General features: G+C 37.5%; 1 long non-coding RNA gene across 2 annotated transcripts in view; it reads right to left on the bottom strand.

Moving 5' to 3' along the window:
• Positions 1 to 226: 226 nt before the first annotated feature.
• Positions 227 to 23,846, bottom strand: part of LOC112983800 (uncharacterized) — a 149,788-nt gene continuing 126,168 nt past the window's right edge. For both annotated transcript variants that reach the window (XR_010392149.1, XR_003259338.2), the window contains 2 exons: positions 12,816 to 12,976; positions 227 to 1,377 (listed from right to left, as the gene is read on the bottom strand). This is a non-coding gene — a long non-coding RNA (uncharacterized LOC112983800). The remainder of the gene's footprint in view (positions 1,378 to 12,815; positions 12,977 to 23,846) is intronic.

Genomic DNA, 23,846 nt, shown 5'->3' with positions numbered 1-23,846 from the left:
AAGGTCATTTAATCCTGAAACAGCAATGGCTATCTGCCACCAAAAGAAGAGTTCAACAAGTACACGTCATTACCAGAAGAACTCTTGAGGCTGTTGAATGTTAAAGTAATGGATAAGTTTAATTACGTAGGTAATGAGTAATAGAGGGGGAAAAAAAAACTTTATTGTGTGGAAGACAACTTTATAACACATAGAGTACAAACTCCAACTTGAAAAGATCACCTCCTCTGTCTGCAGTTCATTGACAGAAAGGAATGATTTGACATTGTAGAACAATAAACCTTGGTTCCAACAAGCTTATGCCTACTAGGCAAGATTCACAGAGAGAGAAGAGAAGACTTTCTTAAAGGAGAATTACAAAATAAGCAGATGAAACCTATAAGAATGTGTCATTTTTATAAGAAAGGGGAAAATAAAATAAAACAGGTATTTTCCTGATAGTGGGGGAAAAAAATGAAAAACAAACCAAAAAACAAAGCAGACCACAGCCAGCTGTTAAAATGACTGTCATAGGGTTGCAGCAGTTGACCCTGTCCAAATTATGTATTTAGGGCCACCCCAGCACTGGGAGGAGGGATGCTGGGGGAACGGAACCCTTCATATGAAAGGTAAATTCCATTTAAAACAATGTGGAAATAATGCAGAAATTGCATGTGGAGTAGGGGTGTAAAGTAGCTGTAAACTTGCTATAGATACTGTATTACAAAGGAGGTGTCATACTTGTGTTAGGCAGAGACCCCCTTGAAGCATCAGCCCCTCTCCACCTCACCCTAGCACACCCACCTCTCTCCCCATCCATTTACGTATAAAACAAATTTGGGGTTGAAGACCAAGAGAGAATTATGTTGCAGTTTCACAAAGTTTCATGTCTGGACTATCAGTGGACTAGGATCCTGGTGATTACAGCGGTAAGTATAAGATCAATTTAGATACAGCATAGAGACCACAGATCTCACTTGGTCTCTGAATTAGCAGTCAAAAGCCTTGTTAAAACAGAAATTCCTGGAAAGACAGACAACAACAGGAAAGTTTTTAAAGTAATGATTCATTTTGTGTCTGCAAGCCATGGTTACCACCAGAAAAGAAAACAGACAGAGGAGACTTGATGATAACAGCTGGTCTTGAAGCCCTTAATGTTTGTAGTAGCTTGCCGTTAATTCAGGTAGATGAGGCTCAGGCAGAAGAGGCTAACTGCAGAGATATAATACAGAGATTTGAGAAGTGTTGCTCATTACATAAAAATGAAACACATCAGCAGTGCATTTCCAAATAGAGAGCAGAAAAAAATGAAAACATAGAAGTGCTCATGTGCGAAGAGCTAAAGTAGCAATTCAGGGATAAACTGAATCCTTGGTAATATCAGCTCACGATTGGAATCTGAAACAAAACAGATGAAAGAAAAAATTTATGTACGACTCAGATTTAACTCCTAACCAACAATTAGGATTTGTCTAGCAGAGACAGTTACATAGACCAGACAAACTTGCGGACTGCAGATAGCCCTCCGAGACTTGCAGACATGACAGAGAATCTAAAACACTGCAATAAAGAACACCTGAGGCAGAAAAGCATGCAGAGGTCAAAGTAAGAATCTATTGAAACCAGAACATGATGCCTCACATGCTGTGGTAAACAGCTGGAGCTAGCTGAAACAGCTGAGCCCCAGGATATGGCAAAACCAGAACTAATAGGCTTACTGCCATCTGACAGCCGTCATCTTTATGTCTCAAAGGAAACACCCTCCCCACACCCACATTGTCCCTGGGCTACATGCAGGGCATTTCTAAGCTTAAATCGCACATTTCTATTTAGTTGTAATTAGCAACTGGATTACACATATTTGAAATTCTCCATCATGCTAAGCTACATGTTGACTGCTATGTTACTGTTGTTAAGTTTGGCTAGAAACAAAGGAATGAGGAGAATGTGGCTTTAAGAAGCCCGGTGCAAGCTGTTTAAAACCAGCTGTTAATATAATAGCAATGTATAAAGGGCTAAGTAGTTACAATTTAGGAGGCAGACCGCTTTCAGACTCCTTTGCTCTGGCTCTTGGCTCACGGGCTGTGAGTGCTGAACAGCCAAACTCTCAGTTGCTTGGATCCCAGATTTCAGTGCCTAACTCGCAACGACTTAAGTAGGAGCTTCACACCCATGCAACAGCAAGGCAAAACCTTCTTATAAAGAAACATGGGTGTTGCCTTATAGGCAGAACTGGAGGGAAAGTGTAAGTAGACTATTTTTAGGCTCTGTACTGGAGAGTTAGTATGTCTACAAACACTAGGCAGTCTCGGCCCTTGAGCCTTCTCCTCATTCAGGTACATCAGCTCTTCCTTTCAAAATCTCAGTATAGCCATTTCTTTAAATGGTCTGGAAGGATCAGAGCTGGTGGGAGTGTCTTCAGTCCTCTCTGTATATTAAGGTACCGCTTTCAACACCTGCCTTGGAAATGAAAATTTTGGCTTTGACTCCTCTTAAAAGGAATGGAAAACTAAACTTCAGTCTCACATTTCTCAACTCAATACTGTAATTACTTGGCTGTAGAACAAGAGGGAGGAGGAGTTCTCTGCCTCAGTTACTGAAGAAAGATAATGTTTCATGCGGCACAAAGACTGCCTACTAGGCACAGCCCCTGGCCTGTACAAACCCTTGATCCATGCCTGGGCAAATCAGCAGAAATCCTATTTAGCAGCAGTCCTATTGCAGGGACCATGCTGACAATTTAAAAGTATGGACAATGCTCAAACAATGCTCAAACCCACAACCTGGCCTTGCTTAGTTTATTAACATGGATGCAGACCATGGGACTAAACAAGTATTCATGGTTCCAGGGAAAATCCTGTCTTTAGACAGGTTCAGACACCTTTTCTCATTTCTGAGACCTGCACCTTGTGGTTAAGCTAAGGTCTGTGAAGAAAGGTGGAACGTGAGCACACACTGTGAGATAAGAACGCTGCAAAGTCAGTATATCTTTCTCACAAGATATCAGTCTGACAGTGAGAGGTACTTAGGTCTCTGAAAGGGCCAGGCAGAGAGTAGATAAGTGGAGAATGACCTGACAAGGCAGACACCGACAAAATCTCCTTTAGACAGGCTGGGAGGACTGCTTCCATATCTCGTTTGAATATCTGAACTCTTTCATAAGAAATAATTTGGTGAAAGGTATCTCTGACTGTCGAAGACTGTATCTTCAGTGCTCTCCCCTTTTTCCCAGCTCAGTTGTCTAAGGAGGTTCTACAATGCATGGGTACCTGAGTAAAATTAAAAGTTTTAAAGGCCTTCCTTCAAGCCTGTATGCTTCCTTGAAACTTGGGATCTGTCAGCTTTTGTCCGGTACTAAAAGGAATGCCAGATAGAATAATGAGGTATTCTCATTAGTTAAAACTTATCCAGGACAAAGTCTTGAACAAAACACACACAGTACTATAAATATTCTTCAGCTATATAGTCTGTCTGTTTGTCTCTCATATTATCGATATACTTGGATATACATTTACTGTGATTTACTGTGTATATTTTTGCTGTGATGCCCAATTCATTTGGGAAAGATATTTTTCATGTCTATTGTTTTCAGTGCAATATTTTGAGAAAGAGGAAGCATTAAAAAATACGACCACTCTACGTAGATGCTAATTCTTTTCTATAAAAACAAGAAAGCCATTACAAAAAGACAAGACCATATATGAAAAGTAAATGTACCTTTGTGGTTATACATGGCCAATATACAATGTGTAAGGAAACTATCTTCTCTATGCAAAAGAGAGATTCTGCTCTGTAATTTCAAACTGAGTACATTTTTATCTTTCATTTTGGAAAGCTTTTATCATATTCACACTTTTCTACTTTGCTCAGAAATAATGAACAACTTCAAAAGGTTATATTTTTAGTTGAAAAGACTTTCAATTGAATTTTAATTTAAAAAGAAAGAAAGGAAAAACTGGAGAAAGAGGGAAAAAGTAAGGCAGTTACGGCACAACATCTCCTCTTGCCTACAGCAAATGCTTTTTTTATAATACAGTCCACATGGCACAAAGGTATACAAGAGCAGTTTTGGTATCTGTGAAAACCGTATAGAAATACAGTTAGTACCACATAATAGAAAAAGAACCAGTAGATTTGTCAGCTAACATGAACAAACAAAATAACACTAGCTGTCTCAGTAAAGCAGACAGCGTGTGCCAAATGCTGAGAAGCAGTCCTCCCCATAAGCAATTTTCAGATACTTGAATCCACAATCCTCGAGCCAGTTTATAGTTGCCGTTAGTTTTGTTTTCGTTATTGAAACAGATCATTTTTGCACTGCCTTGGTCTCTCTTCATAAATAATTCCTACAAACACTTACACGTGAGTAACTTCGTCTGAGTAATTCTCTTAGCAAAGCTCTGTACATATATAATTATTTGGAAGATCAGGCCACCGAACTGTGTGTAAAACACGGCAAACATCATCCTCCACTCACAGACAAAAACTGAGCATACCACAGTAAGCTAGAATAGCTTGTCATTTATGAAGAATAATGCCTAAAATCCATATACAGTATAACAAAAATCCTCTTAATATTACTAAGCACATTATGTCTGCTTACACGCTTCCATGTATTTTTGAAGTACTATGTGTACAAAGCCCCTGCATGTTTTCTAACTCCTAAAGTAGCATAATCCTGATCACAAGAAGATTGATTGTTTGCAGAACACTACTGTTAGAAATCAGCATGGCTTGCAGTGAAACATTCATGGCCAATCCGAGATGCGAAATGACAGTATTTAAAAATTAAATGTCTATTAATCAACAATTGCCAAAAATAATACTTTGAAGTGAATGGTTTTTTTGTGCCATTCACTCATTTTAAAACATCTGGGACTAACAAAAAAAAACTTTTTGAAATAGTTGAGCTTTTGCCAGTGTGCTGGTTTGCCTTGTTTCTTAAATGTTTTGCTGACGTATGGATTCTTTTAATACTATGATTTCTCTTTGGTGGACATATCATATTAGAAAACTTAAAGTTGACTAAAGCTATGCAGAAGCCTAGAAAGTGGTCCATTAAAAGTAGGCCATTGGATAAAACAATCTGAGTAGACTTTTCAGACATGCCAAACTGCATTCAAACAAGAGGGAGACTGAGAATAGAGACAATTTGGATGAGAAACATGAAGGCAACAAAGAGAATTGATGCTCCTTGATCAGGAAGCCAAGATATCATTAAAAGAAAGACAGCACCATAAATCATAACAAATAGACCCAAATTGCATGTAACTCTGAAGATTTTGTATCACATCTCCCATGGGCTTACTGGAACAACATTCTTGGGGTCAGATGGATGTAATCAGGACATGATGTGGTCCATTGAGTTCAAGTAGAAAAATATTGCAGACCTGTTGCTGTAAATTGTAACTGGTAATAAAAGCAGCAGACCTGTCCAGACTAGAGAAGAAATTACCTATAAAAGTCTACTGAAATGTCTGGAAAGCACAGAACCACATTTTTCAAAGTAAAGCAAATATAATGAAATACAGGAAACATGTCCTAGAAGTATGTTCAGGGCTGTGTTTTGAATGTCAAACCATTGCACTTTTTGGCAATTAATCATTTAATAAGCAACAACTAACAATAATATGTGATACAGAAGTTGTCTGTGAATTGTATTTCTCTGGTGGCATCGTAATACCAAAATGTTTCCCATAACAGCAACCAGCTACATCATTTAGTAGTATTTCTAGACAGCAGCTCTCTAGATAAACAACATTTGGGGTAAAATTCCCCTTTTATACTTATTACTTGCATGAGCCTACACATCACATATGTCTCATACCCTATACTTTGAGTACTTCATTTGTGCATTCATTTCAGTCAAAGCCACTCCGTCGTGAAGCTCATCCTGCAGTACTAAATTAAAGCAAGAGATTCTCTGCAGTGTTTCTTAAAAATAAAATGTTAGTATTATTCCATTAGCCTTGGACATAAACTAGTGCCATCAGCTGCCAGATGATTCTATACAACTTTTTAATCATTTCTATAACTAATGGGGGGGGGGGGGTTGTCTACAGAATAGTTCCATTACCTTACATTGTAGAGGCAATATTATACTTTTGCTTGCAAGATATGTCATTTTATACTTCATGAAATGTTTATGTAATGTGGAGAAATATATCTTTTATTTCCTAGTCCCTATATTAAGCATAGCTTTTCAGTGGAGAAGGTTGTTTGCTTTGCTTTGTTTTATTTTGTTTTTAAATATACCCTGATCAAAGGGATATATTTATATTTATATACTTGTTTATCTTGTATGTTCAGAAAAGAAGCAACGTGGACTAAGGCAATGAATATATAGAGAGGCAACTTCAAGAAATAAACTCTGTGACAGCAGAACACTGATAGGAAGGCAGTTTATAGACCGAGAAATGTGTTGACTCTGCATCAAAGGGTAAGTAATTGTAATCATGATACATGTATGCCTGATTCATCCAGGGATATAGTTGCCCCAGTAAAGAGGGGCTAAACCCTTTAAGGGTTGCACATTTGGTTCACAAATTTATAGGTACAACTCAGCTTGACCTATAGTGGGTAAATACACTCCCCTGTCCTGGCTTGAGATAACAGAAATTTTCTCCTACAGAGTGTAAAGCAGACTTATTGGAACCATTTGTAATACTATGAGGTCTACTGTAACGTTTATTCAGCTCTTGACCTTCTCACTGTGATTGACATCAAAAATGTCAGAAGGGGTAGTGATTTTAAGTGAAAATGTGCACCTATTCCAAACTATCACTCGTTTCACAAATGGCATTGAGAGTTTAGTTAGAGACTAAAAAAAATATCATTCTTTTCTCTCTATTAAGGATTCAATAGAAATTTCAAACATTAAGGTTTGGAATTCTAAACAGTTTTTAGATTCACAGTTATAAAGTGATATAGGACAGGAATCATCACAATACATACCTATATATTATATTATATTACATTATATTACATTATATTGTGTTATATTTGTTCTATAGGTATATATGTATATATGTGTTTGTTTCCTGTTTCTTAACTGAATAATGTTATTGAAGTATTACAGACCTAAATGAATTTTCTGCTACAGCCATAGTTGTTGTTGTAAATGCAAATTTTAATAGTGGTGTTTTATCTAAACAGTTATATAGTGCGTTTATATAACTGCTTTATTTAAGTTACTCCTGGGGTAAGTGTATAGCATTAAAAAGAACAATCAGAATGGAAGAGGGTTATCTATTCTTATTAGGAAAAATCAGCTAGTCTGCTGCAGGTAATTTTTTTTTTTTTATATTAATATAGGCCAGATGAAGTCTGCTATTCTAGAAGCACAAAGTGTATCTATTTAACCAATGACCCAGCCAATCCTGCTAGATATCCTGTAAACTTCTGTTATAGTTCCTTCTTATCATCAGTCCAGGAGCCAAAAGTACCTGTGAACAGGAAAGGCTTGTGGCTTTTACTGAATTTAAAGCAAAATTTAAAACTAGAAAACCAATGACAGAAACAGTTGTTCCAACTGTTGAAAGGTAATTGGATTAGAATAATGAGCACATATTTCTGTTTGGTAATTACTATACCTCTCTGAAAAGACTATTGTGTGAAAGTAATTATACTGGACAGTTTCAAAGACCTGCTTTGATTTCCCCAGTTATTGTGTTTTACCAGGTACAATGCTGATGATAGCAGATTAATTTATTACAAAAGGATGAAGCTATATTGTATGAAATATTTTATATATTCCACCATCTGGTCTATGAAATGATACACTGGGATCATGTAATGGAAATGTGAAAAGAAAGGGTTTCTAAATGTTCATTGGGACTATACTGCATGTGTGATGCTGGCCTAAGTAAGCCTTGACCATTGACTCAGTAACTCTGTTGTGCCTTGCTTGTGAGTCTAGCATATAAGTAGCAGCATCTTAGGTGAGTGGCAGTAGGCTCTGGACTTGCAACCTCAGTAGTTGCCGTCTCACAGGCATGACCAGAGCTGCAGTGGTTTTTCTTCTGTTTTGTTGCAGCATAATGTCAGATGAGCAAGGAAGTGGTCTAAGTCAATGAAGGCAGCTGAAACTTTGAAACTCTGGATAGAAAGAGCCATAGGGTGGATTTAGGATGTTCATTTTGTGACCTGTGAGTGAAACGAGACATAGACCAGGCTTGGGCTCAGACTTAGACTGAGGTTGGCAATGCAGTGTTGTAGACACATTCCCAGTCTATCTACACATTACTAGACCTGGGAGTTCTTCTGAATTCCAATGCCTGAATGTACCCCCAAGCTGTCCCGCAGTTCCCTGTTGCTTTAAGACCCATGCGGACACCCACCTCCCATCCACTACTCTTTACTGTCCTAACAAGAAGTTCAAGTTCTGATTTCCACAGGACAAAAAAATAAGTGACTGGAGAGGATGGAAACTGTGGCAAGAGCTGAACTGGTGTCTGATTTGCAGACCAGGTACCCCAATTCAGTGTATCCCACTAGGTTCAGATTAGTGGTCTGTCTGTTGACCGAACCTCCATGGAGGCTATGAGAAAGTTGTCATCTCTAAAACAGCCATCAGTCTCTTCTGTAGTATCCCAAATAAACATCATAGAAACCCCAGGATTAGTTAGAAATCAAGCGTAGGTGAAATTCACCTGTGAATATCTTCTTGAGCTGTGTTGAGTTCAGATTGCCTCACCCTGTCTGCAGTAATCTGTGGACCATATGTTCTCTCTGATATTTGGGGAGAAACTTCAAACTGTAACAAAAAAAAAAAGGAGGTACTGTTCTCCTAGGCATAGCTTTAGCTGTTCTTGGAGGGACATATGTCCTGTCAGATAAGATTGCTTGCTCAGTTGCTGTTGCATATAAATTCAGGGGGAGGGAGACAAATTTCTGGCCAATCTGCTACTGACATTGCAGTTATTTAGGAGTTTCATAGTTTATGTCATCAGAATGGTAGCATCAAAGTCTGGCAGGTCTGGTAATATCAAAAAGTGATATTAGAGCAGGGAGAGAGAGAAGTGTAATGAGTTTACTTTGCTTTTACTTTCAGTGCACATTATTCCCTGTCTGAGTATACAGTTAACAGAAGTTTGCAAATACCTTTGCAAAGCCTAAATTTTAGCACAAATGATTTTACATCAGGTATTTTTAATATTTATTGCTATTTGTCATTTATTTTTCTTGTATTTAGAAAAGGTCATCTCACCCAGTCAGGAAACACACATGGATCTCAAATGACCAAAAATAAAGCGTGGATAGTATATGGTAATTATAGTTAATAATATAGAAAAACACAGATATCTTGATCCCTCAGTAGCATGACAAATTAGAAATGAGTACCTGTTTGGATAAATTTAATGACCCGGGCTGAGATTCTCTTATAACGGTAGACATCTACAGAGTACCTATCTACATCTGTTTCCTTTTATAGCCAGTGAGAGAGAAAAGATGTTTTAGGGTGCAATTCATCTAACCTGTTTTAGCCATGTACCTCAGGATGTTACTTAGAACTGTTCCTCAGAAGTGCTCATTTCTCTGCATCAACTGTAAAAGGAGTCAAGGGTGATTCATTCTGTCTTACACATTTCTGCATTTAATCAGATGGATTTCACTCCCAGGTATTCCCCATGCGGTATCTCCAGAGCAAAACAGCCATTAACTCTAAAGTAGACATCACTAGGATAATCACTTTGTTCTCTAGTAGTACATAGAACATACAACTTCTCCATCATTTTCCCGGTATCATGGAAATTGCTGGGTGAATCAGATATAACTAGACTACTAGCATTTTGTTCACTGGGGATTACAGGCCTTTGTAGCAAAATCTTAGAGGTTTTAGCATCGCCCAAATCAAGCTCTCTATATATTCACGTGATAAAACTAGTAAGCTTTTAACCTGCCACACGAGCACCTTAAGTATTACAGTCTATGGGACTGCTCTTCATATTTTTCTATTTCTGTTTCCATATATCTTGAAATCATGCTTTAAGATGACAGGGAAGGGGTCCTGCTAAGCTCATTCCATATAAAATCATGAAGGGAGGGAGGACAGGTGTGAGTTTGGCTTTTTCAGGCTCAAATAACTTCTGAACCTATAGAATTCCCAATCTATAAATGTCTAATATGACAGTTCAACAAAAGTTGGGCAGTAGTGGCACCACTGCACTGTAAGTGACTTACCTTCCAGCAAGGGTACTGTTTTAGGGATCATAAGTGGCTGGAGGCACCTTCCTAAAAGCTTTGAGTCAGCCAGAACACTTCAGAGATGGTCAGGCTGTTAGATATACACCTGTCTTCAATTATTCCCATAGTTACATCAAGGTAGCTCCTTGGGAGCCCCAGAGGCTTCCTGGATTCAATTCCGAGTCACTCAGCTCTCTTCAGGTCTTCTGTGAGAAGACAGAAATCTAACTCTGAATTCTGAATCCCATTGTGTGCACAAGAAGAGGCGTTAAAGTGGAACTTTATCAAATCTTTATTTTTGATCTAGCTCCTTCTCTCTCTTTCTGTGACTCGATACACTCCAAATTATTTCCTGCAATAGTTTCACCAGAAGATAATCATTGGCAATGCTAGTTGAGTCTTTTTGCCATGGTATGTGAGAATATCTGGATAATTAGGCAATCCAGACAGAAGCTGCACCTATTTCTGCTTAGTCAGGTCTCCTTAAAAGTGGGTAATGCCAGGGACTTCCCTGACAAAAGGGCACCTCAAATGACAGCAGAATGTTTGAACTATGAAGAAGTGTGTTAAAAAAATGAAAAAAAAAAACAAAAAACAAAAAACTAGCCTGGTTTTATATTCTTAGGAAGGACAATTTTAAGGTCTTCATTGCTGAAGAAGTTAAAAAGGCTGCCTGCAATATGGTATTTGGCATAGGTGAAAGGACCAAATACAATGGATCTCCACTTTTTAAGGAATAATTTGGGCAGCTTTACAGTCAGCTTTTTTGGGGGGATCAGGGGAGGGAGGGGGAGTAAATGTAATAAATACTAATCCTAGACACTCATTTTCTGAAATGGGAGAAGATCAGAAGACAAACTGAAAACAGGTGACATGGCTCTTTAAAAAAAGGATCACATCCTAAGTACTACAATGATCTCTGTGGACTGCATCCAAGATGATGTAAAGGGAATACTACTGATGGATAAAATAAGCAAGTGATGAAATTTGCCGAGAGTGATTCTATAGAAGGTGGTCTTGGAAACATGAAAGGACCAGCGGCAAAGAGCTGCTTCTTGTTGTTGTTGTTTGTGTTTATTATTTCTTGTATTCATTCTTTGAGATAAAAATATAACTGTAAGAGAATGGAACAAAAGATGTCTGTCCATCTGTAGAGCTGGGCCAAAACTATAGAGAGGTCCGTGGTTTTAAGAAGTCAACTAAAGTCTAGAAGGAAAGGGGAGACGAGCAAGAAGGAGGTTGTTAGCTAGATGAAGGAAAATAGTCTCTGTACTATCACTAGAAATGTGCTCAAATTAAAAGCAGTTGAGAAATTGTTGTGTGCAATGATTAGAGACATGAGGACAGCTATTGGTTGCTGATTGGAGAGGTGGAAAATGTGACAGGAGTGATGAAAGGAATTGCTTTGATTGGTAACTTGAGAAAGAAGATTCTCTTTTTCTCAAGCCTCTTTGATGAGAAAATAAAGCTCAGGTATTAGCAGCAGAGTTTCTCCTGGAGACTTTGTAAGAAGGGAGCTGGAGTATGAAATTTTAGGGTTGCCAGATGCTATGAGCTATTGTCAGTAAACTGAGCAAAGGCAGGATGGCAGGGCCAAATGACAGTCGTGGGAAGTGGATCAGGAAAGCCGACATTTCTTTTGGGTCACTACATAAAAGATGTGAAAGATTGCAGATGTAAATAAATAAAGGAACTGTATAGCTAAAATTGAGAAAGTATTACTATTAAACAAACTATGGCAGGTAGAAATGACATTGTTTTAGTTCAGACAATCTTATATTAACAGAATAGAACTGCTTTGTTACCGCAAACAGAAACTCTGAGAAGAAAAGTGTAGCTATTAAAGTGGAGACAGCAGTTAATGTTAAGGGATATTTTAAAAGGACGGTTAGTGGCTTCAAAAATTAAAGATAAGTAGGAGTTAGATTTTGTATTCCAAAGGGATGCTCTGTAGAGCATCACAGACATGTCCATGCCACGTACTGAGCAAAGATAATGACAGCAACAATTTTTATGTATTTTCTCTATTATCAATGTCAGTTCCGTATTTTTCAACAGTACGTAGTAATACTGTCAATCTGTGATTGTTCATCAGTAATATATACTCTTTAAACTAAAAAAAAGTAAATGTCTGTTCCAGGCTCTGTTCCATATTTCACCTTCACCATGAATGTATGCATCTATAGAACTCATTCTTTATATATAACCTTATTTTTCAGTGTTTTATCAAGAAAAAAAATAAAATCTTCTCAAAATATATTGAGAGGTCAAAGAAAATAGTATCCCAACAGAAAAACAAACAAACAAAAAAATCCATGTACCTAGAAGTTCTTCACTGCTAACTCCATGTCCTCATTTGGACTTAAAGACAGAATATATGCCTTACGAGTAGGAATGGCTATACAAAAAACCATCACTGACTCATTTAATCCAATAGCTTCTGCCAAATATTCAATAGGATGGCAAGAATTCTTCATAATTAGAACAGATCAAAAACAAAGAAAAACCTTTAAAACATACTTCTTGGCAGAAAAGGAGATTTAGGATGGAAAATGTTGAAAGACAAAGGAAAATGAAACAAAGTGTGACTGCATTTCCTGTAGATGAATCTCCTTGTCAGCTCAACCCAAAATAAAGTAAGTTTCACCTACCTGAAACACAGTGGTACCTTGTGTTTTATTTCCCTTTATTGCCCCACCTTCCCAAATAGTGGCACACCACAGTCGGATCTGGTAGAAGCACAGCATGGGTCAGTCAGGAGACTGTCCAGAATGCATTTTGGGAATTGCGGTCCAGATGGGGAGTCCATGACCTGGTGGAATCAAAAGCCCATAGGGGATCAAAAAACAATTCCTATAAGCTTGGGCACAAACAAAATCATATGGATTCAACCTCAAATAAATGATTGATTTTTATTTTTTCAGCAAAGAAGAAACAATTAGAAAACCCTGATATTTTCTGAAAAAAAATCATACTTTTAAGCAAAAATCCTTGATCTGTGTGTGAAACATATATGACTTATGATATTTACAAAATATTTGGCATTTTCCATTGCTGTAATATGGCCTCGGCTCATTTACTGAAACATTAGGTTAGGCATCTGCACTCCATTTAGTCCAATCCTAACTAGCAAGGGAAAGCTCCTACTTCCAGCATTCTCCCCGGCATTCTCAGTACTGTCATGAGGAGGTAGGTTCTTGTGGTTGATTATTTGCTTTATATAAATACTGTTTGAACCATTTTAGACTTATGATTTCACTGAATGCTATTTTGTTCTTTCAGTGCATGACTGAGAAAATGGGATTTACATTGGTCTTCATTATGCCATGTTATTCTTTTTTCCTAATATAATTCCTTTCTAAATCAAAGATCCCTAATATCTTATATTTCCCCTTATGTGACAGCCCGTTCATGCTTCTAAATATTCTGAGCTTCAATCCTTAACTTAGTTTCTGTCATCAAACATGATGTAGCACAAATGATGTAGTCCAATCAACTATAGAGAAAAAAAAATTACATATTGTTGGTCCAGAATGAGAACCAAAATAATAATGCATTTCAATGAAAAAAGTTTGGGAAATGCAACTTCCTTTCACTATTTTAAACCTCACAAAAGGAAAGAAATTAGAAGCATTAATAATTCCAATGCTTTTCAAATGTATGAAAGGCTACAGAATGGCATAGTATTGGCTTTCAATATTTCCTACCCATATAAGCTGGCCCAGTGCTATGCTGACCTATCCAGGCGCTCCCCAAACCTGATATAATATTTCTAAGTGACGACTTGCAGAAGAATGGAAAAGAGCCAATGTAAATCATTTTTATCCCTGGATTACACCATCTCTCTTAGTTGTTGTAATGTCCCATCTACACTGAGGTCACACATCCTGGGGACTTACTGCAGCATGATAACAGGTTACATCAGCTAATTTCTATCCTAATTCATAATTCATCCTGTTATGGGTTTTATCACAGTAACCTTAAAGAACTCTGGTGTAATGAAGGCCAGTGGAAGAGAAGAATCTTAAGCTTTCTTCTCTTGTACAATATTTTCCAGAGGTAGCCAGTGGGATTTATTCACATGGTGTGTGAGGCAATGTGGAGAGAGAGAGTCCTCTGTCATCTTTAATAGGTTATGTGCTCCCAACTGAATATCAAACAGTCTGTTGGCATCGTCCATCAGTGAAAAAGGTATATTTTCTCCTCCATTTGGAGCCTTAATTTCTTCTGGATAATAAAAAAGAAGCACTCTTAACATTCTTTTCTACAAATCCCTCTTTAAGTTCATAAATCTACATAGCCTAAGCTGAGGGCATTTTGCTACATCAGGGAAAAGGTGAATTCTTTGGCCTTGAAACATTAGGTTCTTTCTTTCTTGTCTGCAGAGAGAATAGTGTCACTTTGTGAAGACAGTACAGGGGAAATAATTTCAGGAGGCATCTTGTCATCTACAGGTAGAAGGATTCACACCTATTTTAGCTGCAGGTCAGAATGTCTTTGCTGAAATCCCTAATACATTAAATACAAAAGCACCTCTCTGTAAATTACCTACCAGAATTCTACATCTCCCTCTTCAGCATCGGCAGCAGATAATCTGAAAACTTTCTTGCTTTTAAGGTAATTTCCCAGTTACTCAGTTTAAAAGCAAAGTGACATATATGGCAACACTTATTTTTACATTAGTGCAATTTTCCTTGAAGGCAATGGAAGTTATGCCCACCTACACCTAAGCTGAATTTGACCCATAGTCTTTAGTAAATTGTTTCTTAAAATATTCTTTTTAGCAACCAGATCTCCTCAAATCATTATTCTTAGATTTCCACATTTGCTCTCCAAACTTTCATCCTAAAGATGCAGCATAGCTGAAATTTACTGATTCAATTCTTTCAGTTTTTCAAAATGCCCTTTCACATGTGAAGGTTATGCTTCCAGCCAAACTTTTCAGAAGTTACAGATCTTTTTCACCTGTAGAAAAGGTCTTAAACTGAATGGAAAAGGGAATGCAAGGAATACATTATTTAGGCATGAAATAATTTCCTCTCAGGTCTTACTCACCCTAGTCTATAGACAAGGCTTGTATAGGGCTGCTGAACAATCAAGAATTTACTAGCTGACCCAATCTTTCATGAAGATTTAGAATTGAATCTATTTCTATGAAATATGCATGAACACCATCTCTGCTTCGGCCATACTGTTTGCTATCTCTTCCTGCAGTTATGCATATGAAGCACAAGGAGGCACGAAAACAGGAGTTTCATTAGCTTCTACTTCCTGATGTTGCATGGATCTATACTGTATTTTCATTAGAGTACCTAGAATCATGGCACTTGTGACCAATCCTGATTTAAAAATGGGAAATATAAGTGGTCACATTGGAAGCCTCTCTCTACCCAATTTGAAAAGCATGAAAGACAGCAATCCTTAGCTTTTCTCTGAGGAACAACTGAACAGTCCCTTGCTCCGACGGCACTAATCATGATGGACAAGTTGACAGTGTCATGCAGGTTTTTATCATGCCCCAGCTTTACTGTTTTAATTCCCTCTAGTGCAAATGGCCAGAAAAGCTTTTTTGCCACTTGCACCTCTTGCAGAACAAAGCAGCAGCTTTGTTCACTGGGATAAGAGTTCGCAAACATATTTCAGGTGCCTTGTGCTCTTTGCATGAACTGTCACTGTTAGTAGAACAAATGGAAACACGAAAGACTTTTAAAAAACAAGGTGAAGACTTACAATACATGGACAATAAGGGTGGGCCAAACCCAGAACTTTACATTTTTACAACAGAATTGAAGTGCACTTTAGTCAGCTCTCAGAATTATTAAAATAAGAGGACAGAAAGTCTTGATCTCGCACAAATTTCTGTGTTGGAGGGAGAGAGGGATCATATAATCTCAAAAAGGATCTCCCACACTATTCCTGTCTCTGCTATTTGTTCCTGGTTTGTCCCCAGTGCTGCAAGTCACAGATCTCCCCAGTCAAATTGGGAGTGAGGCCAGATCACTGAACTGAACTCAGTGGAAAAATGACCCTCCAACAAGAACAAGTAGGAAAGACTGAAGGAGGGGCTAGGAGCAATTTCACCAGCATTACTGCTGATTTACAACTTAAAACAAAGCATAAGAACGTCATCTTCTAAGCAAGTCCAAAAAGCAAAGGTTGTGTATTTGCCAGCATGACGTGAGGTGCTCTAGGCAGGCGCTCTTCTAGCAATTTCCAGCTGCAGTCTGTTCTCACTGGAAAAATGAGAATCTTTACACATACAGAAATGTATGCTACTTGTTGAAGCGAGACGGTAAAATCCTTCTCTAGAAAATACAGATACACTAGGAAAATAGAAAAAGTACAGATACAATTTCCCAGCTTTTCCAAGATTTCTGTACAGATACTTTCTATCACCTATTTCTCCCAGCTAGAGCTGGCAGTGTTTAGGCATTTTACTTGTTAGACCTTTGTCTCACTGTTAAAACAGAGGATCGAATCAAGAGACCATTTCTCAGTTTTGACTCCTTTCTTATGCAGACACACACACACTGATGCCATGGATTTTGTCTTAAGCAGGGAATGAGAATAAACATATAACAGCTTAAACTTAAGCCCAAACAAAGGAACTTTTTCATTTCTCATGGTTATTTTATTTATTTTCTTTTCCTCCCTTTTTTTTACAGTTGATGCTGCAAAACCTAGGTTAGGTACTGTTTTGTGTCATGGATAAAAGACTCTCACTGTCCTTAGACAGATGATTAAAAATGTAATGGGATTACTCCAAAACAGCTGAGTTTCTCCCATGTTATGCACCTCACTGACGTATTACTAGGGATCAACCTTTTTCTGCTTTGGTACACAACTAATTGCATTATCACTTCGTATCAGGCAAAGGAGCAGCTAACAGTACAAAGTTTGGGGTCAAGTGAAATCTATCTGAAGCTTTATGGGTAATTAGGTTAGGTTACAAGAGTCAAGTGAATATTCATCAGTTGCAGGATGAATACTCAGCATGTAGTAGAAATTCGCATTTCTGCATGCTTCCCAACCTAATTCATGACTGATATTGACATAACAATCACATTACAGGTACTATTTTCTTCCAGACAAAGGAATAATTGATTTGTAATAACCTTTAAAGTATACCATCAAAACTTTCTAAAGGAATAACTCCTTTAGAAATGTGGTAGAAATAACCCTACTTTCTGTCACTGCTGTTGCTGACCTTTCTCTACCAATTTTAAAAGGGACTTACTATGTGGAATAGTGGAAGTTATAATAGTTCATAATTTTATTAAATAACATCATTTCATTTTGTACAGTGCTTGACTGGCATATTCATGTCATGTCTGCAACCTTTATATCTCAACAGTGAATCATAAGACTTTTAAAAGTCTGAAAATGATTGCCCAGAACATTATGTAGTTGGAGCTTAGATATGTAATTTCTATCAAAAAATGCATTTCATTAGCAGAGTATCAGATATTCCTCACCTCTTTCAGCCATTATCGCTTATACCAAATGCTTACACAGATTTCATTAGCACTACCTCTGTGTTACAATTGCACAATTTCATTGCTACACATACTTTCTTAAGTACAGAATAATGCAATGCACCACCAAACAGTATAGAGATGACTACATAAAATGAATTTGAGAGGAAAACATAGGTAAGAAAAGTTGTCCTCTTTCAGGAGCTAAAAATAGATTTATCAATATCTGTAGTAGTTTCTGACCTTGGCAGTCTTGCATGACTTGGCAGTCATTTTTGAGTTCCAGTCCTTTCTATAGGCTATCTAGCTCTTTACATGTGCCAAGACAAGGTAATAAGACAAGTCTTTTCAGTGCTGAATAGACAGGTAGGGGCCCCTTCTACTCTTACCAATCCATAAAATGGAATGAAGAAGTAAAATCTCACATCAAAGTCAGACCCTCTCCATCACTTTGTTCCCCCCCATTGCTGGAGGAGAACAAGATACAACAGGTGTTTTTCATTGGATTGCTTGAATATGACTTCAGTTTAAATATTCAGAAGTATTCTAGCTCTAGATATGCAGAAACCTTCTGAATTTAAAAGAATATGCAATCAATATACCCATGCAGTTTGAAATTTTTAACCACTGAAGTCAATTAAAGGTTAGTCACTGAATTCCATGGGACCAGAATTTTGCCAATAATATTTGTCTTCAGCTTAACAGCAAAGATTTTTTTATTAGGCTCCATCTATGAAGCAAAACAGAATTTGCTTTATAATCTGGCATTTATGGTCAAGATATCTTATAATCCATTATATATTAAAATAATTAGCATAATAATAGAGTCACTAACCCACATATACACAGCATAGGCAAATGGTGGGGAAAATTTTGTTTCCAGAACCACTTCCAGCAAAATTTCTGTCAATGCATTTATTCTCCCTCTATCTTCCAATCTGACTTGAAGAAAAAGTCACATACTGGAACCCAAATTTTACAGTCAGTAGGAGTATAAAGTGTGTTCCAATGGCATTTTTTGCATTATCTGCTCAATACCTCATCTCTGGCACCAGTCCAATGAAGGTGCTTCACAAGAAGACAAAGAAACAGTCCCAAAAAACAACCCATTCATTTACTAAAAAAAGTTCTTCCTGATCATTATAATTCTCAGATGTGAACCATATGATTTGATTAAACAAGATGTCTTAAATTTGAGGTGCATTATAATCCCATTACAAGCAATATAATTCTCTCCAGAACTGTAATTCTTCCTCAGACCACTGAAGGAAAAGCATGAACTGGAAGATACATGCCTGTGAATTGCAAGGCCAGAAAAGACCAGTGCAACCCAGCTCACAATTTCACTAAATATACAGGCCACATAACGTCTTCCAGAAATTTTATCAAAGTCTGTTCTTTTAGAAAGCTATCACACCTCATCTTTAGGCACAATTATTCCTACATAGAATTTTCCTGCATATATATTTTATTCCAGGTATACATTTGCCCTTTCACATTTGTATTATCGAGGGCATTAATGCCAGCACCAATGTTCAGGGGAAAAGTGTTTGCATCTGGAAAGAAGATGATGAGAAATGTTCACCCGGCCACTTCGTCCGCATCTCCACAGAAGATCCAGATGTCTAAGTTGTTTGAGGTGGAAAGAAAAAAGAGAGTTGAGAAGGTAAGTTATTTTCAAGTTGTTGATGTAAATTAAAATAAGTGAGCATCATGCATGAGCAATAAAAAGTTAAGGGCATTTTGGAACATATAAAGGAAGTCCTTTCACTAGTCACTTTGCAAATACTCAGTTCACACACTCTGGAGCAAAGCATTACCTGTGCATGCCACTGGAAGTGTTCGTGTTTGGGAATATCTACAGTTTTGACAACATATCTAGTTATGGACATGATCTTGTGGCCTTGTGGTCTGTGATCTGTAGGTGAAAAGTTAGAAACAAAGTACCTCAGCGACAGACATAGCAATTTTTTTGGCTATTTTGCATCAATTGCAAAATATACCAGAAAGCCATTAAATCCATTTGCATATTTTTTCTTTCCTGCAGTTATGAAAGAACCCATTTCTTTTCCAAAAGTCACTTAATACAAGTTTTCTGATGCAAGGGCAGGGAAAAAAACTAACATACCCTGTAAGTTTCTTCACTGACTTACTTATCACTCTAAAGCTTTATCGTTGTCTCATAGGACAATTTAGCTCTCCAAAGTTTCCATCATGTTCCGCTTCAGCTGCTGAAAATCAGGTCATCTACTCAGGGAACAGTAAGTATACCCTGTACAACTTTCTGGCCAGATATACAGCTCAATTAGCGAACTTTAAATATTGAACATGTATATCAGTTCATGTAAATGTCCATCACTGTAGCATCTGAGTACCACAAAAGTAATTATTTACTCTCAGGAGGTATTGACATGCCCTACAGAAGTGGTACTGCCACCATTATACAGGCAACAGATGAGTACAGAAAGAAAAGTCAGGTAAGACTCACCCTGGGTCATAGAGACAATCTATTGTACAGCAGTTTACTTAGGCATTTTTTTTCTTTGAAAGAGTAACTCTTGACAAATATCAACATGGTAAAAGCACAAGATAACAAGATAACTTCTTTTTTTCTTTCTGCTGAGCTTTATTTTCCTTGTGTTTCCCATTTACCGTGAGCCCAGATCAGAGTGAGAAGGGTAGCCATCTTTTGGTATTTGAACAGAGCTTCCAGAGAGTCCTTATTAAGAGAATGGCTTTGTCTAAAGGGTCCACTTACCATGCAAGTGCCCAGCAAAGCCAGTGTAGAAACCCTGTTGGAGGGAAACTACTCAGCAGCTCCTAAGGTCTACAGCATGTGCAGCTGTTAGGAAAGAACTACACAGCTTGGATACATAGTGAGGCATGAGAAACATGGTATTCTTAAAGCAGCTGAACAGCCTAGAATTTGTTATCACACTTATGGCCAATTAAAACATTTTTAGGGCAGAAAATTGAGATTTTAAACTCATTTAAAATTACTTATTAAAAACAGTATTTGAACTTGCACAAAAATTTCTTTATACCCTGTTCTTGAAAAGCTTTTCCTCAAATCTCACATTAATTTTACACTAGTGAAATCAAGTGGAACTTCTTTTGATTTACGTTGGCGTAACCGACATCGGCATCAGGCCCTCTCTCTTTATTGTAAGCAAGTCATGAATGACCATTCTTCATGGTCATATAAAATGATACATAGATATTGGTACAAGAAGAGGTCTCTTGGCACAATCATTACTTTTTCCATTTTCTGTAGACAAACAAACCCATAAAACAGAACTGACAGATGTTACAACCCAAGGAAATGAAAGAGAAAACCCCATAGTCCAAAAGAACAGAAGAAATCTCAAGTAAAATCATTCTGTGACAACCTCCTGGAATACACCTGTTTGTATTCCAAGATTTGGAAAATATAAAAGCCATAGAAAAAGGTTACTCCATTTGTTGTCCCTGCTAGAACAGCATGCTGTCAGGTGTAACAAAAAGTTTCCAGGACAGTAATTTGGGTTGTGTGGTAAAGTTTCCCCCTATTTTTTCCCTCCTTCAGGTTAATGGATCTTTGGGGCAGGGGGTTGTTTTTTAAATACTTCCTGATTTTTGCAATAGCTTACCACATCTTTTAACTGCACTCCCCATCCTCAACATCCAGAGACTGTACCAGAGGACGCTGTGATTTAAAATTAATTTTACAATAAGTCACAGGAACTGAAAGATTTATTCTTTGTTAATATTATGACCTCAGATTCAGCCTTAGCCACATCTAACTGTAGTTTGAATTCTCTGAAGTATCAGCACTCAGGCTGAAGCCACTCTCAACCGAGGGGAAAAAAAAAAAAAAGCAGTTCTTTAAAACTAAGCCTTTTCACAGACGTATGCAGAGGCTAGAGATTTACCAGATTCTCTGATTTGAGACTAGTTCCAAACGCAGAGATTTCAAAGGCCTCACTTAACAGCTACGATGGCTCAGGCTGAAGTTGAAAGTGCTGGTTTCAACATTGGTGGAGGTTTTAGGAATATAGGAATTAATAATGGATTACACTGAATAAAACACAAACAGCACACACAAATCCTTACCCTGACAAAGAGGTTTTCCTGCTTTTCCTCTCTCCTGCAGCACATGCAGCTAAGGCAGACAAATGCAAAGTATATTCCCACCCATGAATTATGTCTCATAACTTAACAACATCAAGCCTCATTAGTAAAGCTGAAAGCTGACTTTCAGTACTTTGAGCTGGATTCTGCTTCTGCAGCTCTCTGACTTTCTGATTTTGGACATCTTCTTCATATTCATCTACTGAATCTAATATTTTTAAAGAGAAACCTGGAAATACATACATTTCTGTTTGCCTATGTTTTTGCCTCTCTCTCATGTTCGGTCCTGTTGTCTACCTAGCTATTTATTTGAGCAATAAAAGTAATTGGAAACCAATAATATAGAAATATTATTGCAAAAACAGAACTAACCATGCAAGTTATCTCATCCTTATGCCACTGTTTATTCAACCATAAAAGAGATACAGGGCCCTCCCCAGTAAAAAAATATAGAGAGCTATTGTAAGGTTCAATTAATGTATTTTAAGTGGTTTAGGATGCTGAGTAAATTGAAGATAAGCACAGAAGAAATGGTGCATACGTGTTTATATGTGTTTAAAATCTGTCTCTACAGCTTTTAAACTTGGTTTGTTCTGGATGCTTTGCAATACTTGAGCAACACAGAGGAGCCATAAACCTGACTTAACCAACCAGTTAAGCTACGTTAACGGGTACTTTGTATCCTTGTAGTGGATGCCTTGGGTCATCAGATTAATTCAAAGCAGTTGGAGTAAACGAGTGAAGGCAGTCTATGAGGTAGGTGAGATCCTTTAGAGAGTGATCCACCGCCAACTGACATCAGTAATAAGATTCCCATTTGTCTTAAACTGCTGATCATAATTAGTCTAATTTACTGGAATGCATCAGCCATTTATTTTCCTTTGCCCTTTAGTCTATAGTGCTGACCTGAAAATTTGTTTTTGTTAGTCTTTTTTGTACTTAACAGCTAACAACTTCTGTAAGGCACAAGTTCTCTTGAATGTATTTATTTTTGCCTGAAATTGCTTAAGCAGACAAAGCTACTGTGATTTTTAAAAGTAAGGATATATATATATATATATATCCTATACTCGTGGTGTTGATGGGATTTCTGCAATAAAATTCTCAGCCATATCTTTGGTTGCTTTCAATGACTGACGCCGCCTGAGTAGCTGTTACTGACAATACATCTTGACCGATTTGGGTTTTGTGGCAGTTTCAATGATGAATGCCTAATCTCTTCACTCTAGCTTATGTTCTTTCTTATTCTCTGTCTCATGCCTGCCATTTCGTCCTTTGCACAGGCCTGCCAGAAGCTTAGCGAAGCTGACACTGTTCTCCCCTCCTCTTCCTCTTGCTAATCACTAGAATCCAGAAAGCTTCTTCAGAACAGCATAAATATTGTAAGAGATAAGCAAGCAGAAATGACAAGACTCTTATTTTGGTCAAGTTTCCATAGCCTTCAAAAACCATGACGGTGCTTTTGGCTTTTTAATGATAATACCCAGGTTCCAAAACTTCACATCTAACATGTTTTTCTTACTCATGTCACCCTGCTTACCCTTGGCCTTTTCACTTTCTTCCTGCTGTTTTGATATCTCATATGTCTGCACTGAAATTGAAGCTGCCAAGCATGTTTTTCTATAGCATTTGTTAACATAGCTACACCAGCTTTTATCTTTAAAATTTCATTAAGATGCTAAATCCAATCTTTGTAATATTCCTAATTTGAGGATTTTTCATATGTAAAGTTAAAGATACAACATAGTTTGTATATGGGGAAATGCTACAGAAAAGCCAGATTACTGTCTGGCAGTTCTAGCTTTTAAAAACAGTGGGGTTTTGTTTTAGTTCTGGGCAGTTGCTCAGCTGTCAATCAAAAATCTTGTTATACATGGATCTGATGTCAGATCAATATTTGACAAGATTTTTGACTGGCAGGACAAATTGTTAGACATAGATGTGGAGCCACATCCATGTATAACAAGGCCAATGTAAAACAGCTGCCAATGATAGAATTCTGTTGTTCACAGATTATCATAGCAGTTAAGAGCAACTCACTGAGATCTCATGTGTTAAGTAACTACATCAGAACATGAATCTCACCTCTAACCCTAA

Source organism: Dromaius novaehollandiae, chromosome 1 (genome assembly GCF_036370855.1).
Source record: "Dromaius novaehollandiae isolate bDroNov1 chromosome 1, bDroNov1.hap1, whole genome shotgun sequence".
Taxonomy (NCBI): domain Eukaryota; kingdom Metazoa; phylum Chordata; class Aves; order Casuariiformes; family Dromaiidae; genus Dromaius; species Dromaius novaehollandiae.
The sequence above is the reverse complement of the archived record's forward strand: the minus strand, read 5'-3'. Positions and strand labels throughout refer to the sequence as shown.